Source organism: Triticum urartu, chromosome 6A (assembly GCF_056163025.1).
Source record: "Triticum urartu cultivar PI428250 chromosome 6A, HENAU_Tu73, whole genome shotgun sequence".
NCBI lineage: Eukaryota > Viridiplantae > Streptophyta > Magnoliopsida > Poales > Poaceae > Triticum > Triticum urartu.
This window is the reverse complement of record NC_141878.1, coordinates 592508119-592532223: the sequence shown is the minus strand read 5'-3', so window position 1 is coordinate 592532223 and position 24105 is coordinate 592508119. Positions and strand designations below refer to the sequence as shown.

Here is a 24105-nt window from a genome sequence, read left to right as displayed (position 1 = left end):
CCTACCGCCATAGTATGTGGCGGTAGCCTACCACGACCTACCGCCATCCTTCCCGGCGGTAGGGTGCCTCCCCCCCACACAGATCTACTGTGACCAAAAAATCCAGCTATGCAGCGGTAGGGTTGCGCAGCTTACCGCCAGGGGGCTCGGTGGTAGCACCCTACCGCCAAGGTCCTTGGCGGTAGGCAGCGCAACCCTACCGCTGCATTGCTCGATTTTTTGGTCACAAAAGATTGGCGTGGGGGGAGGCATCCTACCGCCGGGCCGGATGGCGGTAGGTCGTGGCAGGCTACCGCCGCATACTATGGCGGTAAGGTTTGGGCATTTATAAAGCCAGCCGCCCGCGCCCGCGCCCACCCCACCACAACCCCTAATCCCCACCCACCCAGCCGCCTTCTTCTTCCTCTCGCCCATTTTCTCATCTCCTCCACTTCCCCACTCCGATCTTTTTCGTTGATTCACGGATTTTGCGTACCGAGATGGCTACGGAAAGAGGAAGGTAAGCTCCTCCAATCCCCCAATTACTTTGAGTCAATCATTCCGCTTTCTTGTAGCCATATGAGGACCCTATCTAGTTGTTATGATGAACCCTAAACCTAGATGATTGCAATGTGATAAACCTAGTTGATGAACCCTAGGTTTAGTCTTTCTTATAGCAATACGAGGAACCCTATCTAGTTCATATGATAAACCCTAGAACCTAGATGAACGCTAGAACCCTAGAACCTAGATGAACCCTACAACCTAGATGAACCCTAGAGCCTAGATGAATCCTAGAAACTAGATGAACCCTAGAACCAACCCTAGGTTTAGTCTTTCTTATAGCCACCACCACCACCCACTACTAGGGAAAAGCCTAGCAGCAGCGAGGGTTTTGGGCCTCTCAGTAGCGCGGGCACCGGCGCTACTAATAAGGCGCTACAGCTAACGTATAGCAGTAGCGCCGGTTGTCCCACGCTATTGCTATACATGAATAGCTGTAGCACTCTTTGGGAAAGGGCGCTGCTGATATTATCTCCAGCGCTGTTTTCTAGGACGCGCTACTGACAATGCGGCGCTACTGCTAAATTTCCCCCTCGCTACTACTAGTTTATTTATTATTTTTTTCCTGCATATTTGTTTTGTATTTGTTTTGTATTTGAATAGGCTTTATACAATAATGTTTAGCATATCATACACATACAAATGTAATCATAGCATATACATACAATTAGTCTCATCAAATCATGTCATCATCATAATCATCATCCAACACAAAGTGGTCTCTCGTCATCATCTTGAAAATAGCGATACAAGTCTCGAATGATATGCAAATACATCGTCATCCATCTAAATAATGATATACGCGAGAAGAGCTATCACTTTGAGAAGATGAGTTCGTATCCCTCTTTCGCATTAGCGTGAACCTCTAAACTAACTACTGCCTGTCGCTCAAAAACCGGAAGGGCCTGACACTCCGGCCACTTGTCGTATATATATATATATACTCCTGGCATAGCACTTCTTCGCCATCTATGATCTATGCACCTGCATCATCACATGAGTCGATGATATGCAACATATATAGTTGAGCAACAGAAAGAGGCAGACTTGGCAAAAATAAAAACAACATATCATAAGCATAAATAACAAAGTTCATCGTACCCCAAAATGCCCTAACTAGAGTGATTTTCGCTAGTCAAGGAGGAGGACGGTTTAATTACATCACAAATAAAGTTTCACCGTGCATAACTCAAATTTTTGTCATACAGAAAGTATGGACTAAACGGACACATTGTCATATATCGACAATCACTCCAACATGTCGTTCCATCCATCCAAGTCAGGGAGATAGTCCCCGAGCCTAGTGAAAGGCTTCAGGTCGAGACGCTGAGAGGATATCCATGTTCAGACGTCTTCCCGCGACATTTGTCCGTCTCCGTAGAACATCCCTGTTTTTCCGACGACCTCCTTCATGATGATTTGGGCAAGTTCCCGCTGGATGTTATAGCACTCAGCTCGAAGCCGATGATCCTCGATATCTCCTATGTCCTTTGCCCATTGCAGAATATGGGCATCGCCGGAAGAAGGTGCCATGCGAAGGTTCTGGTGATCCCGTCTGTACTCCAGCATGTGGTGTAGGACATAGAATCTATCATTAAGAGAATCGTTCAGTTGCTGGATGCACCAGAAGTCGGTCTTATGGAAGAAGGCGACCCTGCCGCCCCTTCTCTTCTTGTCCCTGACCTCTCCACCCCTTGCTTGGTAGTAAAACATAGCACCGTCGAGAACATCCTGAAGGAAATATGCCCTAGAGGCAATAATAAAGTTATTATTTATTTCCTTATATCATGATAAATGTTTATTATTCATGCTAGAATTTTATTAACCGGAAACATACTACATGTGTGAATACATAGACAAACTTAGTGTCACTAGTATGCCTCTACTTGACTAGCTCGTTAATCAAAGATGGTTATGTTTCCTAACCATGAACAAAGTGTTGTTATTTGATTAACAAGGTCACATCATTAGTTGAATGATCTGATTGACATGACCCATTCCATTATCTTAGCACCCGATCGTTTAGTATGTTGTTATTACTTTCTTCATGACTTATACATGTTCCTATGACTATGAGATTATGCAACTCCCGTTTACCGGAGGAACACTTTGTGTGCTACCAAACGTCACAACATAACTTGGTGATTATAAAGGAGCTCTACAGGTGTCTCCAAAGGTAGATGTTGGGTTGGCATATTTCGAGATTAGGATTTGTCACTCCGATTGTCGGAGAGGTATCTCTGGGCCCTCTCGGTAATGCACATCACATAAGCCTTGCAAGCATTGCAACTAATGAGTTAGTTGCGGGATGATGTATTACAGAACGAGTAAAGAGACTTGCCAGTAACGAGATTGAACTAGGTATTGGATACCGACGATCGAATCTCGGGCAAGTAACATACCGATGACAAAGGGAACAACTTACGTTGTTATGCGGTCTGACCGATAAAGATCTTCGTAGAATATGTAGGAGCCAATATGGGCATCCAGGTCCCGCTATTGGTTATTAACCGGAGATGTGTCTCGGTCATGTCTACATTGTTCTCGAACCGTAGGGTCCGCACGCTTAACGTTACGATGACAGTTATTATGAGTTTCTGCATTTTGATGTACCGAAGTTAGTTCGGAGTCCCGGATGTGATCATGGACATGACGAGGAGTCTCGAAATGGTCTAGACATAAAGATTGATATATTGGAAGCCTATGTTTGGATATCGGAAGTGTTCGGGTGAAATCGGGATTTTACCGGAGTACCGGGAGGTTACCGGAACCCCCGGGGAGCTATATGGGCCTTAGTGGGCTTTAGTGGAAAGGAGAAAGGGGCAGCCCAAGGTGGGCCGCGCGCCTCCCCCCTCCCCTAGTCCTATTAGGACAAGGAGAGGTGGCCGGCCCCCTCTCTCTCTTTCCCCCCTGAAGGAATCCTATTCCAACTAGGATTGGGGGGGGGAGTCCTACTCCCGGTAGGAGTAGGACTCCTCCTGCGCCCTCCTCCTGGCCGGCCGCACCCTCCCCCTTGGCTCCTTTATATACGGGGGAAGGGGGTTACCTCTAGACACACAAGTTGATCCTTGAGATCGTTCCTTAGCCGTGTGCGGTGCCCCCTGCCACCATATTCCACCTCGATCATATTGTAGCGGTGCTTAGGCGAAGCCCTGCGACGATAGAACATCAAGATCGTCACCACGCCGTCGTGCTGACGGAACTCCTCCCCGACGCATTGCTGGATCGGAGCCCGGGGATCGTCATCGAGCTGTATGTGTGCTAAGAACTCGGAGGTGCCGGAGTAACGGTGCTTGGATCGGTCGGATTGGGAAGACGTACGACTACTTCCTCTATGTTGCGTCAACGCTTCCGCAGTCGATCTGCGTGGGTACATAGACAACACTCTCCCCTCTCGTTGCTATGCATCACCATGATCTTGCGTGTGCATAGGAAATTTTTTGAAATTACTACGTTCCCCAACAGTGGCATCCGAGCCTAGGTTTTATGGTTTGATGTTATATGCACGAGTAGAACACAAGTGAGTTGTGGGCGATATAAGTCATACTGCCTACCAGCATGTCATATTTTGGTTCGGCGGTATTGTTGGACGAGACGACCCGGACAAACATTACGCGTACGCTTACGCGAGACCGGTTCCCCCGACGTGCTTTGCACATAGGTGGCTTGCGGGCGACGACTGTCTCTCCAACTTTAGTTGAACCGAGTGTGGCTACGCCCGGTCCTTGCGAAGGTTAAAACGGAGTCTATTTGACAAACTATCATTGTGATTTTGATGCGTAGGTGAGATTGGTTCTTACTTAAGCCCGTAGCAGCCACGTAAAACTTGCAACAACAAAGTAGAGGACGTCTAACTTGTTTTTGCAGGGCATGTTGTGATGTGATATGGTCAAGACATGATGCTAAGTTTTATTGTATGAGATGATCATGTTTTGTAACCGAGTTATCGGCAACTGGCAGGAGCCATATGGTTGTCGCTTTATTGTATGCAATGCAATCGCGATGTAATGCTTTACTTTATCACTAAGCGGTAGCGATAGTCGTGGAAGCATAAGATTGGCGAGACGACAACGATGCTACGATGGAGATCAAGGTGTCGCGCCGGTGACGATGGCGATCATGACGGTGCTTCGGAGATGGAGATCACAAGCACAAGATGATGATGGCCATATCATATCACTTATATTGATTGCATGTGATGTTTATCTTTTTATACATCTTATCTTGCTTTGATTGACGGTAGCATTATAAGATGATCTCTCACTAAATTATCAAGAAGTGTTTTCCCTGAGTATGCACCGTTGCCAAAGTTCGTCGTGCCCAGACACCATGTGATGATCGGGTGTGATAAGCTCTACGTCCATCTACAACGGGTGCAAGCCAGTTTTTGCACACGCAGAATACTCAGGTTAAACTTGACGAGCCTAGCATATGCAGATATGGCCTCGGAACACGGAGACCGAAAGGTCGAGCGTGAATCATATAGAAGATATGATCAACATAACGATGTTCACCATTGAAAACTACTCCATCTCACGTGATGATCGGTTATGGTTTAGTTGATTTGGATCACGTAATCACTTAGAAGATTATAGGGATGTCTATCTAAGTGGGAGTTCTTAAGTAATTTGATTAATTGAACTTAAACTTATCATGAACTTAGTACCTGATAGTATCTTGCTTGTTTATGTTGATAGATGGCTCGTGCTGTTGTTCCGTTGAATTTTAATGCATTCCTTGAGAAAGCAAAGTTGAAAGATGATGGTAGCAATTACACGGACTGGGTCCGTAACTTGAGGATTATCCTCATTGCTGCTCAGAAGAATTACGTCCTGGAAGCACCGCTGGGTGCCAGGCCTGCTACTGGAGCAACACCAGATGTTATGAACGTCTGGCAGAGCAAAGCTGATGACTACTCGATAGTTCAGTGTGCCATGCTTTACGGCTTAGAATCGGGACTTCAACGACGTTTTGAACGTCATGGAGCATATGAGATGTTCCAGGAGTTGAAGTTAATATTTCAAGCAAATGCCCGGATTGAGAGATATGAAGTCTCCAATAAGTTCTATAGCTACAAGATGGAGGAGAACAGTTCTGTTAGTGAGCATATACTCAAAATGTCTGGGTATAATAATCACTTGATTCAGATGGGAGTTAATCTTCTAGATGATTGCGTCATTGACAGAATTCTCCAATCACTGCCACCAAGCTACAAGAGCTTCGTGATGAACTATAATATGCAAGGGATGAACAAGACTATTCCCGAGCTCTTCGCAGTGCTGAAAGCTGCGGAGGTAGAAATCAAGAAGGAGCATCAAGTGTTGATGGTTAACAAGACCACTAGTTTCAAGAAAAAGGGCAAAGGGAAGAAGAAGCGGAATTTCAAGAAGAACAACAAGCAAGTTGCTGCTCAAGAGAAGAAACCCAAGTCTGGACCTAAGCCTGAAACTGAGTGCTTCTACTGCAAGCAGACTGGTCACTGGAAGCGGAACTGCCCCAAGTATTTGGCGGATAAGAAGGATGGCAAGGTGAACAAAGGTATATGTGATATATATGTTATTGATGTGTACCTTATTAGAGCTCGCAGTAGCACCTGGGTATTTGATACTTGTTCTGTTGCTAATATTTGCAACTCGAAACAGGGACTACGGATTAAGCGAACACTGGCGAAGGACGAGGTGACGATGCGCGTGGGAAACGGTTCCAAAGTCGATGTGATCGCGGTCGGCACGCTACCTCTACATCTACCTTCGGGATTAATATTAGACCTAAATAATTGTTATTTGGTGCCAGCGTTGAGCATGAACATTATATCTGGATCTTGTTTGATGCGAGACGGTTATTCATTTAAATCAGAGAATAATGGTTGTTCTATTTATATGAGTAATATCTTTTATGGTCATTCACCTTTGAAGAGTGGTCTATTTTTGATGAATCTCGATAGTAGTAACACACATATTCATAATGTTGAAGCCAAAAGATGCAGAGTTGATAATGATAGTGCAACTTATTTGTGGCACTGCCGTTTAGGTCATATCGGTATAAAGCGCATGAAGAAACTCCATACTGATGGACTTTTGGAACCACTTGATTATGAATCACTTGGTACTTGCGAACCGTGCCTCATGGGCAAGATGACTAAAACGCCGTTCTCCGGTACTATGGAGAGAGCAACAGATTTGTTGGAAATCATACATACCGATGTATGTGGTCCAATGAATATTGAGGCTCGTGGCGGATATCGTTATTTTCTCACCTTCACAGATGACTTAAGCAGATATGGGTATATCTACTTAATGAAACATAAGTATGAAACATTTGAAATGTTCAAAGAATTTCAGAGTGAAGTTGAAAATCATCGTAACAAGAAAATAAAGTTTCTACGATCTGATCGTGGAGGAGAATATTTGAGTTACGAGTTTGGTGTACATTTGAAAAATTGTGGAATAGTTCGCAACTCACGCCACCCGGAACACCACAGCGTAATGGTGTGTCCGAACGTCGTAATCGTACTTTACTAGATATGATGCGAACTATGATGTCTCTTACTGATTTACCACTATCGTTTTGGGGTTATGCTTTAGAGACGGCCGCATTCACGTTAAATAGGGCACCATCAAAATCCATTGAGACGACGCCTTATGAACTATGGTTTGGCAAGAAACCAAAGTTGTCGTTTCTTAAAGTTTGGGGCTGCGATGCTTCTGTGAAAAAGCTTCAACCTGATAAGCTCGAACCCAAATCGGAGAAATATGTCTTCATAGGATACCCAAAGGAGACTGTTGGGTACACCTTCTATCACAGATCCGAAGGCAAGACATTCATTGCTAAGAATGGATCCTTTCTAGAGAAGGAGTTTCTCTCGAAAGAAGTGAGTGGGAGGAAAGTAGAACTTGATGAGGTAACTGTACCTGCTCCCTTATTGGAAAGTAGTACATCATAGAAAACTGTTTCTGCGACACCTATACCAATTAGTGAGGAAGCTAATGATGATGATCATGAAACTTCAGGACAAGATACTACTGAACCTCGTAGATCAACCAGAGCGAGATCCGCACCAGAGTGGTACGGTAATCCTGTTCTGGAAATCATGCTGCTAGATCATGATGAACCTACGAACTATGAAGAAGCGATGGTGAGCTCAGATTCCGCAAAATGGCTTGAAGCCATGAAATCTGAGATGGGATCCATGTATGAGAACAAAGTATGGACTTTGGTTGACTTGCCCGATGATCGGCAAGCAATTGAGAATAAATGGATCTTCAAGAAGAAGACCGACGCTGATGGTAATGTTACTGTCTACAAAGCTCGACTTGTCGCAAAAGGTTTTCGACCAGGTCAAGGGGTTGACTACGATGAGACCTTCTCACCCGTAGCGATGCTTAAGTCTGTTCGAATCATGTTAGCAATTGCCGCATTTTATGATTATGAAATTTGGCAGATGGATGTCAAAACTGCATTCCTGAATGGATTTTTGGAAGAAGAGTTGTATATGATGCAACCGGAAGGTTTTGTCAATCCAAAGGGAGCTAACAAAGTGTGCAAGCTCCAGCGATCCATTTATGGACTGGTGCAAGCCTCTCGGAGTTGGAATAAACGTTTTGATAGTGTGATCAAAGCATTTGGTTTTATACAGACTTTCGGAGAAGCCTGTATTTACAAGAAAGTGAGTGGGAGCTCTGTAGCATTTCTGATATTATATGTGGATGACATATTACTGATTGGAAATGATATAGAATTTCTGGATAGCATAAAGGGATACTTGAATAAGAGTTTTTCAATGAAAGACCTCGGTGAAGCTGCTTACATATTAGGCATAAAGATCTATAGAGATAGATCAAGGCGCTTAATTGGACTTTCACAAAGCACATACCTTGACAAGATTTTGAAGAAGTTCAAAATGGATCAAGCAAAGAAAGGGTTCTTGCCTGTGTTACAAGGTGTGAAGTTGAGTCAGACTCAATGCCCGACCACTGCAGAAGATAGAGGGAAAATGAAAGATGTTCCCTATGCTTCAGCCATAGGCTCTATCATGTATGCAATGCTGTGTACCAGACCTGATGTGTGCCTTGCTATAAGTTTAGCAGGGAGGTACCAAAGTAATCCAGGAGTGGATCACTGGACAGCGGTCAAGAACATCCTAAAATACCTGAAAAGGACTAAGGATATGTTTCTCGTATATGGAGGTGACAAAGAGCTCACCGTAAAAGGTTACGTTGATGCAAGCTTTGACACTGATCCAGACGATTCTAAATCGCAAACAGGATACATGTTTACATTAAACGGTGGAGCTGTTAGTTGGTGCAGTTCTAAACAAAGCGTCGTAGCGGGGTCTACATGTGAAGCGGAGTACATAGCTGCTTTGGAAGCAGCAAACGAAGGAGTCTGGATGAAGGAGTTCATATCCGATCTAGGTGTCATACCTAGTGCATCGGGTCCAATGAAAATCTTTTGTGACAATACTGGTGCAATTGCCTTGGCAAAGGAATCCAGATTTCACAAGAGAACCAAACACATCAAGAGACGCTTCAATTCCATCCGAGATCTAGTCTAGGATGGAGACATAGAGATTTGCAAGATACATACGGATCTGAATGTTGCAGACCCGTTGACTAAGCCTCTTCCACGAGCAAAACATGATCAGCACCAAGGCTCCATGAGTGTTAGAATCATTACTGTGTAATCTAGATTATTGACTCTAGTGCAAGTGGGAGACTGAAGGAAATATGCCCTAGAGGCAATAATAAAGTTATTATTTATTTCCTTATATCATGATAAATGTTTATTATTCATGCTAGAATTGTATTAAACAGAAACATAATACATGTGTGAATACATAGACAAACAAAGTGTCACTAGTATGCCTCTACTTGACTAGCTCGTTAATCAAAGATGATTATGTTTCCTAACCATGGACAAAGAGTTGTCATTTGATTAACGGGATCACATCATTAGTTGAATGATCTGATTGACATGACCCATTCCACTAGCTTAGCACCCGATCGTTTAGTATGTTGCTATTGCTTTCTTCATGACTTATACATGTTCCTATGACTATGAGATTATGCAACTCCCGTTTACCGGAGGAACACTTTGTGTGCTACCAAACGTCACAACGTAACTGGGTGATTATAAAGGAGCTCTACAGGTGTCTCCAAAGGTAGATGTTGGGTTGGCGTATTTCGAGATTAGGATTTGTCACTCCGATTGTCGGAGAGGTATCTCTGGGCCCTCTCGGTAATGCACATCACATAAGCCTTGCAAGCATTGCAACTAATGAGTTAGTTGCGGGATGATGTATTACAGAACGAGTAAAGAGACTTGCCGGTAACGAGATTGAACTAGGTATTGGATACCGACGATCGAATCTCGGGAAAGTAACATACCGATGACAAAGGGAACAACGTATGTTGTTATGCGGTCTGACCGATAAAGATCTTCGTAGAATATGTAGGAGCCAATATGGGCATCCAGGTCCCGCTATTGGTTATTAACCGGAGATGTGTCTCGGTCATGTCTACATTGTTCTCGAACCGTAGGGTCCGCACGCTTAACGTTACGATGACAGTTATTATGAGTTTATGCATTTTGATGTACCGAAGTTAGTTCGGAGTCCCGGATGTGATCATGGACATAACGAGGAGTCTCGAAATGGTCTAGACATAAAGATTGATATATTGGAAGCCTATGTTTGGATATCGGAAGTGTTCCGGGTGAAACCAGGATTTTACCAGAGTACCGGGAGGTTACCGGAACCCCCGGGGAGCTATATGGGCCTTAGTGGGCTTTAGTGGAAAGGAGAAAGGGGCAGCCCAAGGTTGGCCGCGCGCCTCCCCCTCCCCTAGTCCTATTAGGACAAGGAGAGGTGGCCGGCCCCCTCTCTCTTTCCCCCCTCAAGGAATCCTATTCCAACTAGGATTGGGGGGGGGGGGAGTCCTACTCCCGGTAGGAGTAGGACTCCTCCTACGCCCTCCTCCTGGCCGGCCGCACCCTCCCCCTTGGCTCCTTTATATACGGGGGCAGGGGGGCACCTCTAGACACACAAGTTGATCCTTGAGATCATTCCTTAGCCGTGTGCGGTGCCCCCTGCCACCATATTCCACCTCGATCATATTGTAGCGGTGCTTAGGCGAAGCCCTGCGATGATAGAACATCAAGATCGTCACCACGCCGTCGTGCTGACGGAACTCCTCCCCGATGCTTTGCTGGATCGGAGCCCGGGGATCGTCGTCGAGCTGTATGTGTGCTAAGAACTCGGAGGTGCCGGAGTAACGGTGCTTGGGTCGGTCGGATCGAGAAGACGTACGACTACTTCCTCTACGTTGCGTCAACGCTTCCGCAGTTGGTCTGCGTGGGTACGTAGACAACACTCTCCCCTCTCGTTGCTATGCATCACCATGATCTTGCGTGTGCGTAGGAAATTTTTTGAAATTACTACGTTCCCCAACACATCCTTGATGTGGGTGTAATCCTTTTTGTGAAATCGAAGGAAGGATAGCAGCGCAGATGACTTACAGGGGATGATAAGGCACGAGAATCGCCCCCTTGTCCTTATTGGTGAGCATGAAACTGACGATGTAATCCCTCGCATATTCACGGTGATTTGCGCAAACTCCCAAGAAGCCCTCGTGCATGTAGTACGGGTCAGCGACACAGATATGAGGTATCTGCTCAACCCCGTTCATGTGCAAGGCATAAAGGCAGACAAACATAAAATCCAGCTTCTTCACGTGAAACATGTCGAATATGTAATCGAATCGGAGGAAGAACTTATCTTCGGGGAAGCTGTCGACGTACGACATTTGCCGCGGAACGTTAACCACGTAGAGTGGGTATCCTGGATCTTTCGAGGCGATGAGGTCTTTCTCGACCCGCAGCACATCGTCATGAAGTCTCTTTAGATCGCCGAATCTAGCCTGTAGCGCTGTTGCAGGTAGGATTTGTTGACCGGGGATATGCCATTTATCCGCATCGGGGATATCTATACGGTCCTGAAGCCGAGGCTGCTGAGGCGGCTGGATCATAGAAACAACTTTTTTGCCTTTCCTCGCTCTCTTCCTAAACTTCTTTACTACCGGAAGGTCGTCCATAATATGTTGAGACGGCAATTCAGGCACCGACACATGACGCTCAAACCCTGAGGAGGCACCAGTATAGACATACTGTTCAGCAGCGCCATCGTCGTCCTCATCCTCATCCATGGCGACGTCATCAGCGACTAATGGAGCCTCCTCCTTACCCCGACCGCTATCACCCAACCCGACACCCGACGCTAATTGGGTAGGTGGGTTGTTGATGTTCATACCTTGCTGAGGCTGCGTGCTCGTTGGTGTGCTCCCGGCCGCCTCCAGACGAAGCAGACTCTTTGGCCACAACAGGACCCACCCAGCATTGCAACAATCACAAAGCCGCCGTGGTGTCTCGTCGTCATCCCCCAGTAGTACTGGAGGAGGCAAATTCTCGTGGCCCGGTTTGACACTGGCCACGGAAACCTTGAAGACGTTCGGGGGGATCGGCCGGCTGTGAAACAATGGTTCCTTCGGCTCCATTATCGTCGCCTTCCCCACGTCCACCTTCTGGTCGCCGATGGTGTATAATATGGTGCACGGGGTTTCGTTGGCCTGCAAAGAAAAGTCTGCGACGTGAGATATCCGAAAGGCAACGAAAAAGGGAGATTATACATTTATATTGAAGGGGGCCAGTGGGACAGATACCGTGAGGGCGTCGAGTTCAGCCAAAGACGAAGCACCGCCTAGCACGTCCGGTGCGGGAGCCGGTGCGGGAGCAGGTGCAGCTGCAGGTGCTGGTGCAATGCTAGTCGAGCTACTCCCCGCCAAGAAGTCAGCAAGGGGAAAGTCCGCTGCATCTTTTTCTAGATTTTGCCTGCTCCAATTAAAAACGGCCAGAACCAAGGTAGTAGAAATATCTAAAGCCACCTGTTTTGCGGCAGCTACCGCTGTTGCGACTGTCTCAGTTGATCTTTTCTCAACCGCAATCTCAACCCTCTTGTCGATGTTTTCTTCATTTAACCTCCGTCTTTCCTTTCTCTCCTCCGTGGTCTCCCGGTAGTACTTCTTCCACGTGGCGCCGTCTCCGACACCGTGCACGCGTCCATACGACGGTCGAGTATCCACCGGTTGTCATTTCAATATGTTCAACGCCCGGTTGAATGGAGTGTCCCACTTGGGCCTCGCCAATGCCTCAGACGGCGAGTCGCTTTTGGCCGCAATCCTGTGCTGCTCTCTCTGCAAAAGGCACAACGATCGTTTACAAATATGACTAACGTGTGCAGTCAAATTGATTAGAAACTAAAATTACCAACAGTCTCATGAACTCCTTAATGACCAGTGTTGTCTCGTAAACCTTGTTCACTGGGTCCCAACGGTGCCGGGCCCTGAGGACGTCATGCTCCTGCGGGACGGTGAACTCCGCCAAGGATTCTGGGATGCCCAGACTCGCGGCTTCCGCGTCCTCCTTGGCCCATTTGGACCTCTTTCCGCCGTAACCACGGCATCCGGGGTGGTGGCTCCCAAAGGTCCTCTCTTGAAGCCCCTTCATGTACTTAGACTTTTTTTGGCATCTTCGGCCTCGCAAGCCTCCTTGAATATTTGAAACCGCTCTTCCGTGATTGTTGAATTATCCTTTACAATCTCGGAGTAGGGTTCCTTCTTATCGATGATCCTTGCTTTCACTCGATTTTTCAGGCGGCCAACGCGTCGCTAAACTTGGTCATGGCGTGTTTGTTTATCTTCTTCATTGCCGGGTCCTCATCTGGATCTTTATAATCCTTCTCATTCCGGCCCGGGAACAAGAATATCTGGTGAAACTTCTTTAGGAGGGAGCTCCTCATATTTTCTATCTTCTGTAGTTTCTCATTGTTGATGGTGGCGGTTGTCCGTACGATGCAGCCTATTTGATTGTCGTAGCATCGACGCGCTTCCTCGGGCGCCGTTGGCTCAAATTTGCCGTCGTCCACCTCCGTGACCACCACTCTAGTAGTCTTGAGTTTGTTAGGAACCCATTGCCTCTTTGCTTTCGGTTCTACACCGGCTTCGCTCCCCGAGGCAGCGCCGGTCTCAGTCTCGGCGCCGGTCTCGATGCCGGTCTGAGTCTGAGCGCCGGTCTCAGTCTCAGCACCGGTCTGCGTGTCGGTCTCAGTACCCGATGCCATCGGTGGGCCCAACAATAACATCGGTTGATCGTCGGTGAGGCTAAAAAATTCGTCTGCCGCCCGGTAGGCGTCGTAGCAATCACCAGAACCCTGCCCTTCATCGTTGCTAGCCATGTTTCCTATGGTTAAATCTAGTCAATTAATTCTAGACCTAATAAAATGAATAATGACATAAAAAAGGCCTATTGTTTTGCAGGAATGTTGACTCCTTCCTGGTGCGGCAAATCCCGGGCACTCGATATGTCCTAGTTTATAGCACAAGTCATGCCGAAATTCACGGAAAATTTCGGCATGACCTTTGCTAAAAAGTGGACAAATCGAGAACCTGAAATTTGCCGGAACAGAAATGAATCAACATTCCGGCAAAACATAGGCCACTCAGCATCATTCCAGCACAAGTCACATATAGTTTTGACCAAGTTTTTGAAAAGAAAAAACAATTCTGTTTTTTGTTTATAGCTAAATGCCATAGCTACTGTTTTTTATTTATAGCTAAATACTTATGTTTTTTGTCTAAAGCTAAAAGTATTTAGCTAAAAATATTCAGGTCCATAGTCCAAATAATTCAAATTTCATTTGAATGAAATTTGGAACAAATTCAGGTCCTAAAAAAATTGCTAATCATTTTTCCTAAATGCTATAAAATGCCTACTGCCCTAAAAAAATCTAGGGTTCATATGAACACCTAGGGTTCATATGAACATCAACACAGTATCAACATATATATGAAATTGCCCTAGCAGAGAGAGAGAGGAGGGTAGGGGACAGTAGAGGCAGAGCCTTATGGTCGGCGGCAAGGGCAGGCTCTGGCTCGGGCGGCGGCTGTGAGGTCGAGGGCGGCGGTGGTGAGCTCGAGGGAGGCGACGGTGAGGTCGACGATGGCCTCAGGCGGCGGCGGTGTGGTCGAAGGTGGCGGGCGGCGGCGGTGTCGTCGAAGGCGGCCTCAGGCGGTGGCGATGTGGTCGAAGGCGGCAGGGCGACAGCGGCAATGGAGCAGTTGGGGGACAGGGGGGCCGGGAGTAGAGAGAGGGGGAAAGGACTTAGCGAAATTTTGAGCCCGGGCTGCCGGGATTTGAGTCAAACTAGCAGTAGCGCGTTTTTCCGAAATGCGCTATAGCTAAGATAGCTACAGCGCGTTTCGAAAAAACGCGCTACTGCTATTCCATTCTATTTTTACTTGTTTTTCACTTTATTTTATTTCCGTTAGCAGCAGCGCCTTACACGTAAGCGCGCTACAGCTATGGATATTAGCAGTAGCGCTGGCCTGTATACGCGCTGCTGCTATCTTGGGCTAGCCATGTGCGCCCAGTTCAAACATAGCAGCTGCGCTTTTCGCTAGTACGCGCTACTGCTAAAGTCATAGCAGTAGCGCTGTTTATTTAAGCGCGCTGCTACTAAGTAGCAGTAGCGCTTGATTTTGTACAGCGCTACTGGTAAGATTCTGTGTATAGGCTTTTCCCTAGTAGTGACCATATGTGATGATTTATTGTGTGAATATTGTAGATATTTGTTTTGCTTGCATTAGAACAAATATTCATGTTTAATTAACTTTATCCAATCAATGCTTATATAAGGAACATGGCGTCACCACCACCACTTGATGAGGACTATGAAGATGAAGACCCACTTGAGGAAGCCATCTATGCTCAAAGAGTGAGGCTGAGCGAACAAGAGGTGTGCAACCTATGGGACAACTTTCTGCCACGTGCTGAGTTGATCGGGGCGCCATTCGTGACCCGTCTGACAACTACCATGATCGATCGACATGAGATGGTATGTTTTTAGTGTAGAATCCAAGTAATTGTTAATAGTTTAGATAATCCATACTTATTAATTGATATGTTTTTCTTATTCAGAAATTGCCAAAGAGCCTATCTGAGAGTTGTGGCATCGAGGCTGATGAAGAAGGCTATGCTGGAATACGCCTTATCGCAACGGGCCCCGTCACTACTTGCGCGTACGGCGTGGACACGACGGCCGCACAAATTTAAGCACACATGGGTGGAAGAGCTTCCTCGTCGACAAGAATCTTCATGTTGGACAGGCCATCCTTATTACTATCAGGAAGACCACCCGTCAAGGCTTGAAGATGATGATCGTCATCGATATCATCTAAACTATATATGTGTGTGGCTGCTGATGATCGTCATGTTTGATTTCTACCTATGGATGAAACCTTTTATGTGGTCGATGACCGTTGAACTTGTTAAACTTCTTATGTTGCCTTCGTACTATGTTATGTGATCAAACTATGTTATTTGGTACTTGTTTCTTAGTCTGTAATGGCAAAATTTTGTGGATGTGATCAAACTATGTTATGTCTATAAAATTGTGCTTATGTTATGTTTCTTATGTTATGTCTTATGGTGAAAATAAATTGAAGACAAAATCAAAGTAGTTAAGTTTAGTGCCAACCTACCGCCAGGGAACTCGGCGGTAGGTTTGTGTGGGCTACCGCCGTGGTCGTTGGCGGTAGGTATGTCAGCTGCCGTTAACGGATTGACGGCCGTCAGGCACGCCTACCGCCGAAACCTGCGGCGGTAGGCTGTGCAACCCTACCGCCTGAGGGTTTGGCGGTAGCAAAAGGGTCAGATTTCGAAAAAAATTCAGACTGGGGTTAGATCTTGATTTTGTTTCAGAAAAGGGTCAAAACATGAAATTTGGCCACGCTGCGTTAGGATAAGACAACGCTAGAGGAGACTTGGCATCCACTCCCACGTGAAGTTAAGGAAGAATAAAAAAAATGGGATCACGTGATGAAGGATCCAATCCGGATTGACAGATAGCAATTCTAGTACTAGTCAAAAGATCAACCAAAGAATCAAATGGCCACACGGATGCCAAGCGAGCCATCGCTCTAAGCAGCCGCTTTCAGACCGGCCAGGCCTCAGTTGAGCCGTCGTGGCCTGTCTCTGTTGAGACCCGCCGTCGAGCCAGCCATGCTTCACCGGTTTCTATCGGGCCGCCGTCTCAAAGTTTGCTGCCTTCTCTTGCCACAGCTGACCGCCGGTCCTCAAACAACCAAGCCGGTCCTGCTTCACCGCGCCCAAAGCCGTCGTCGTGGACACATGCCAAGTGGTCACTGCCGTAATTCACCCTGATCAACTGTGGAGTCAGCTGCCGTCGCGGACACATGCCAAGTGGCCACTGCCGTAATTCACCCTGATCAACCGTGGAGTCAGCTGCCGTCGCGGACACATGCCAAGTGGCCACTGCCGTAATTCACCCTGATCAACCATGGAGTCAGCTGCCGTCGCGTACACATACCAGTTTCCACGGAGTCAGCTGCCGCCCAACTCCGTCTCCTGCCGCGCTGCCGGTTGTTGCCGTGTCTCCTGCCGGCTCGTCGCGCGGCCGGTTGCTGGTGCGCCCTCTGCCGACTCGCACCACTGCACGCCCTATCCGCGCAACTTGCCCTACTCCACAACCAAATCGCTGCCTCTGATATGGTTAAACACCTCCGCCAAGCCACCGGATCCGCTCGCGCCTTCCTCCGTGGCGGGTTATTCTTTCTACAAGCCTCTGCGCGCCCAAGTCCTCCGGTTTTCTGCGGCCTTCGAGCACCCCGGATCCGCCAAGACGCCGATGCCTTCCAAAGTTTGCGTCCGCTGGCCTGTTTTTAAAACGCCGCTTTAAGTCGGTCTTACCAAGTCGTCTGAATCCACCGCTGCTGCAACAAACGGAGCAACAAGGAAGTTGCAGGGGCAATAGCCCGACTTAGTGAGGCTGTTATGCCACGGCGTAATGCCACGTCAAGTCACCAGAGGAACAAGCATAAAAAAGAAGGGGCAGCTGCCTTGTCCATCGTTGGAAAGAAAGAGGAAAAGAGAGAGACAGAATAACAGCCATGTACTCGCACACAGGAAACATCCACTAGCGGCGCGTCCCCCAACAACCATGGACTTTCCGAAGCATATCACGTGAAAAGTGCTACCACAGGTTGCCATTCCAAATGACGTGAGGCTATACTAGTCCATCGTCACTAGTATTCCTACTCCTCCGGACCTTTTCAGTCTGCGTATGGATCATCTGTAGAATGGACATGACGCACAGATCATCTACTGTCCAGATCATCAGGTGACATCCATCCAAGTCTATTTTATTAAACATATTGTTTTCATCAAAGAACAATTACTTTGGTCTGTATATTTTTATGTGCAGTAAAGGTGGTGCCATGTTGTTCCTATGAAGTGTACGTCAGCACCATCACCCACCGGCGTCTGCGCCCGCTTACTGATGGAACAGGTGTGCGCAAGTCGCCGCCCGTGCGGCTTAATCTACGTCAACCCGCCGGAGCCGCGTTGAGCCGCTCTTGCCGCTTTGAGCCGCCGGGGTTATATTAAGTCGCTGGTCTGCCTGAGCCACCTCTGTCGCGATAAACGGATTATCCGTCGTCCAAACAAATCAGGTCATATCCATCCGAATTTGTTTTATTAGCACATGTTGTTTTTTTATCAAAGAACAAGTTTGTCTTTGCCTTGGTCTGCAATATTGTTTATGCAGGGCAATTACTTATGACATATTATACCGTGGAGATGGAGGCATGCCAACATCTTTGGGCGTAGGTGGCCATCGTTACTCAACAGACTCCCGCATCGGTTTACAATGCCGTGGCCATCTCTCGCGACCACGCCGGCTTATAACAAGGAGGACAACTTGCCCATCCGCACCTGCTTACAACGCCACGGCCGGTTCATCTGTCTGTGCCGCCTCAGATGTTGTGGTCGTCTTTACCGTCCGTCTCTCTCGACCTGGTCTACATCAACACACCGGGCCGCACCTGTCTGCATGAGCTGTTTATTGAGTATGAGCAAGTCACTGTTTGGGAAGCCCGGTTTTCTTCCAACAAATTGGAGGCAAATTATCATGTATTATCAGCCGCCGTCTACACTGGATGGCTCAATGGGCAGGCGCACAAGTCGCCGCCACTACAGTTTGGTTAAACTTCAAATAGCCAGTTCGAAGGAACCATTGGCCGAGTTGCTGGCACGGCTCATACGGGATCATTTATAAACCCGCCGCAGTCACCTCAACCTTCTGTGGATTCACATCGCGCTATCAACGCCAATGATATACACCTTCTGCTATGGTCAAATATGGAGAATCTCAAGCCAACACCTCGAGTCGTCTTGAGACTCGGGGGCTACAATGGTATGACTCGACAGAGTTGGCCGGTTTCAATGCATTCAAGAACTCCGGGTCGTTGGAGGGAAAAATAACCCGGCCCCGTAGATTACTGCTCTATCAATGAAATTTTAAAGACCGTCAGAAAGATGTCCGGCTTAAAAAGAAGAATTCCGGATTAAAATCCTGTTCAAGGTAAATTTATCTCTTACAAAGCTTTGAAACTCTCAATATCCGGTTTAAAAATTTCCGCTTGAAAAATTAATCTCTTGCAAGTTCGAGTTCTAAGAAAAATTAAAGGTCTCCAAAAAGAACTTGCTGCCATGATGCGCGGTTCAAACATAGGTATCCTGCCTTACGGCTTATCTTATTATGGTCACTTGGGGGCTTCCTGCTCATCGAGCATAGCTGTCGGTACCCTCTTGATCGGTGCAATGCTAATATATGGTCACTTGGGGGCTTCCTGTTCAAAGATAGGTCGTATTCGAACCAAAGAGAACATAGCTGTCGAAACCCTTTTGATCTGCACACTGCCAAACTCACTAGGGGGCTTCTTGATGGTATCCGAATCATAGCTTAACCTCTTTTGGGTCCGACGTGGATCGTATTCGAATCAGCGTCGTTAAACAACTCTCAATGTCATTTGGGGGCTTCCTGTTCAAACATAGGTCGTATTCGAACCAAAGAGAACATAGCTGTCGGTACCCTCTTGATCGGCAACGCCAAAGCCACTGGGGGCTCTATGATTGTATTCGAATCTTAGCTCAACCCCTTTGGAACGGTTTTCTGATCGTATATGAATCAGAAACCTTAAGTTTTTTAAGTCTTTTTTGCGAACACTTTTGGGTTTGACTTGAGACCTTTTTTGGATTATATCCCAAATGTATATAAGTGTTTTATGCTTAACCCGGCTTGACTTTTGACTATAAGTCGCCAGCTTATGACAATCATCATGTATGTGGAAGCATTGGCTTCTAAGGATTGGGTTATCACCCTTGCTGCACAGGTCATGTAAACCGGCAGTACAAATTCAATATCACAGTGGCTATATGTGAGGTATTATGACCCACCCTGCGGCAAACCGCCAAGGGTTCTTGTGACCTACTTGTGTGCAGGGTAAGACTACATTTGGGTGGTTACCCGCCCTGGCTCTTGACGTTAAGTCACCAGGGCTTATGTTGTTTAAACTCTGTGTAGGATTTGCAGAACTATGACTTATATAAATGCTTCAGTCCAAGCTCATCACTGAAATTGGTGTCTCAAAAGGGTTATCAATTATTGATTTTCTCAAGGGCTATAGGCCACCGGGTTACAAAAATTCCGGCTTACAATGAATGCGCATTAAGTCGTCATCGGCCAAGAGCCGCCCGGTATTTAAACTCCGGATTTACTTGTCAACCGATGAGGTATTCAAATCTTTAATAGCCAAAACTGGCTGGATTTTCATGATGATATTGAATGATTGAGGTTTTCATACCGGATTATATTATTCAAATCTTGAATAGCCAACATGGCTGGATTTCTATTGTGATTATCAATAACCAGTGTTATGATTGAGGTTTTCAAAGTCGCTTTAGCGCAACGGCTATTATTTTTATCAATGGGCATGATTTATTTTACAATGGAGGAAATAGTCCCGAGTCGCTGCAGGATTACGACCCGGTACTTGGGGGTTACATTGTTCAAATTGAGATTACATCGAATATACAAGTCCCATGTCACTGCCAGCATGCACCATGGCACTTGGGGGCTAATCCAAAGTCATTTTTTGCTCAACTTATTGAAGACCCGACTCATCACATTTTAAATGAGCCGGCCCTTGGGGGCTACCAATTGCTCCTGTCAGAAATTCAGGGTACACAAGCCTTAATCCATTATTCAGTTGGTAGAGTACAAAGCTCTTAACCTTGTGGATGTGGGTTCAAGCCCCATGGTGGAGATTACATCATTTGATGGTATTATCAATGAATCATATACAAAGTCCCAGCTCAGTAATATCTTATTGAGCCGGCCCTTGGGGGCTACACGTTGTTGCTCAAGTTTACATGATCATATTTACAAAGTCCCTGGTCATTATTGCATAATGACCCGGCACTTGGGGGCTACACTGGTTGAAAGATTTATGAGCATAAGGCAATTACAAGTCCCAGGTTGCTGCAAGCATGACAACCCGACAGTTGGGGGCTACAGATGATATGCATATAAGGGAGGAATAACTTCAAATTATCAGTTTGAGCAAATCAGGTATTATATTATTATCAGAGAAATCTGCAAAGTTTATGAGCCGGTGTCATCATAAGATTAACCCGGCATCAGCAACAGTTATGACCCGGTGTTATCAATATTTACAAGCCGGCAATTTTGCTCGCCAGCCTCTTCATCTTTAAACCGGCGGATCACCAGATGAATCTTGAGTCCAATATGTTTATTAAGCTGGCGCCTTGGAAGCCGACTCAAGTGGATTATTCTTCACAATATTTTTCTGTGAGAAACCAACATCAGCAAATTGAGTATGAAGCTAGCTTATTGACCCGGATTTTCTAGATGAAGGAAATGACAATTGGACTTAAGGATAATCAGGTCCCGGCTCAGTAGAATATTTAACCCGGAGCACAAGGAATTAAGGATGATCAGGTGCCGGCTTACAAGAATTTTTAACCCGGAACACAATATATCAAATTTGTTCTTGTGTTTGTTTTACAGGATCAGTTTAACATGGATAAATCCAAATTAAATTGGGGGCTAATGTCGGGGATATACCCCGCGGTATGACCCGGCCGGACTTGGCGCTTCACTGATGACCCGCCAAAGGACTGGCGACTCACGGGTCTGGCGGCTCACTGGTCAGACGACTCATGAGCCTGACGACTCACGGATGACCCCGACGGCGGGTTAGATAGAAGACTAGGCCCAAGGCCCAGAAGGCCGGCTCATGTTATGGTGGGCCGGCTTAAGAGGAAAGCGTAAGGAATATTCCCTTACAAAGGAAGCAAGACTAGGACTCCACTTGTAATTGAGTAATCGTAATCCTATTACGACTAGTCATGTAACCCGCCCCTTCAACTTATATAAGGAGGGGCAGGGCACCCCAAGAGGGGACAAGCAACAAGAAACAATATCTAGGGCTAGACACAAGGGGGGATCCAGCTTATGCGGCGATTCTCTCATGAGGAGCATAATGAGATCTAGCCACAAACAGCATGTAGGGTTATTACCGGATGATGTTTCCCGGGGCCCGAAGCTGTCTAAATCCTTGTCTTGTGTTGCGTCTCTCAATTCTGCTCAACCCTTCTCAAGCTACCACATAGATGCGTTGGCCTCGCGACTAAGTCCTCACACTAGGACATCTTCCGTGACAATTCCACGACAAAGGCCGTTGACCCTCTGCTGGTGTGCGTGTAGTAGACTTCCAACACTCTCAACCGTCTCCAAAGATTGGAGGTCCTTGACTTGCGGTACAACTCACTGTGAGGGATCATTCCGGATACTCTTAGAAACTGCACCAGTCTATGGTACCTATCCCTGTCTAGCAACTTACTAATAGGAGAAGTTCCCAACGCTATAGACCTCCCATCCAATCTAGTGTGGTTAAATCTTGCCTTCAATGATCTGACCGGAGAAATCCCACCAAGCCTAAGAACACATCAGTCACCTTGAATACATCTCGCTTGTTGATAATAAGCTCACCGGAACTATTCCTGATGAGTTGGGAAAACTCCGAAATCTTCGTACGTTAATCCTTGCTTCAAATAGGCTATCAGGTGAAATCCCGGAAACCCTATACAAATACAATCAGTCTTCTCTCCAACTTTTATTCATAGGTTCCAATATGCTTGGGAAGACACTGCCATCTAACTTTGGTGATACCCTCCTGAATCTTGAAGAACTCGCATTGTACGAAAATAATTTTGAAGGCCATCTCCCTACTTCACTAGGCAATATTTCTGGGCTAGAGTGGTTAGATTTGTCATTCAACAATTTCGTTGGTCAAGTTCCAAGTTCTTTTGGTAATCTTGGGATGTTACAACACCTAGACCTTCAGGCAAACAATTTGTCAGGCTTCATCCCATAAGAGCTGGGTGGCTTGCAATGCCTCACCAATCAGTATCTGTTTGATAATAATCTGGAAGGCAGGGTACCATGATGAAACAGTGTCTTTGTGTTGGAAATAAGCGGGGCAAAAGCCTTTATCGATATTGGAGGCAACCGGTGGGAACTCCTTTGGAGGAACACTGGATCTCTCGGACAAAAGATAAACATTATGTACTACCTGAACATATAGAGTATTCATTCTAATATTTGGTTTTAGGCCACCCATACTGTAGATCTATTTTATGCTCACCAGGACATCAAGAGAAAACCTGTCACTCTTGTTTTGTTTTGTTTTGTTTTTTTGGATTTGTGTAATTCTCAGGGTTGGGACCTTCCCAACCTTCTCTTTGGCAATAAATGATTCGGTGAGAACTGGCTCTCAGGGCTCAGCAATCTGCAAGACAAATCTAAAGGATAGTTTCAGAAAAAAAAATCATCAGGATTTGACATGCTAGCCATTGGCCAGTTACCGACCACTCCCATTGTATGGTGTACAAGAAAAGCTAGTCCATGTCTTGGTCTTGTCATGCTGACTGTTCTAATACTGGAGTTATGGGAAATATGATTATGACGACTTGAACAGCCAAAGCAGAGAAAAGTACAGACAGTAAGATAGAGAGAAGCAGCACATTCGCAGCCCACGTCAGCATATTTATCTTCTAGTTAAGTTATGGAAGAAATTTATAATGATTTGAACAATAGACCAAATCAGTAAGCACATTGGTCATCAGTAATTCGGATTTTGGAGGGGCAGTATGCATATTCTGAGTTTGTGTTTCATTGGTGATAGCAGTTTTCTCCATGCTGCTGGCTGGAAATAATAACGTATGGAAGGAACATAGAACACAATCAGTAAGAACGTACATAGAGTTCAACCAAGAATCCATGGTTTAGCTTAGAGTTGTTATCTTAAAGATGATGACAACTGACGAGTCAAGGACGATATAGCCAAGCACAACAAACAAACTGGGAAGAGAAACATATCTGAAAACAGAGGACATATTACATGACTAACCAATGGACTTAACTGAACTCCACCTCATAAGCAAATTCGATGAGTTGGCAATGCTTGGGCGAGAGATCGATGGTATGATATTTCATTTACAGAACCAAGGCTTAGAGGACCAGTTTAATAGTAGTTGAGTTGTCTTAAATTTCTCAGCCAAATGCAGATC

The 24105-nt window shown here is 46.1% G+C and overlaps 1 pseudogene; it reads left to right on the top strand.

Annotated features, from left to right (window-relative positions):
* The window catches only part of LOC147966856 (uncharacterized), a 42594-nt pseudogene extending 19684 nt beyond the window's left edge, over window positions 1–22910 (top strand).
* Window positions 22911–24105: the final 1195 nt, after the last annotated feature.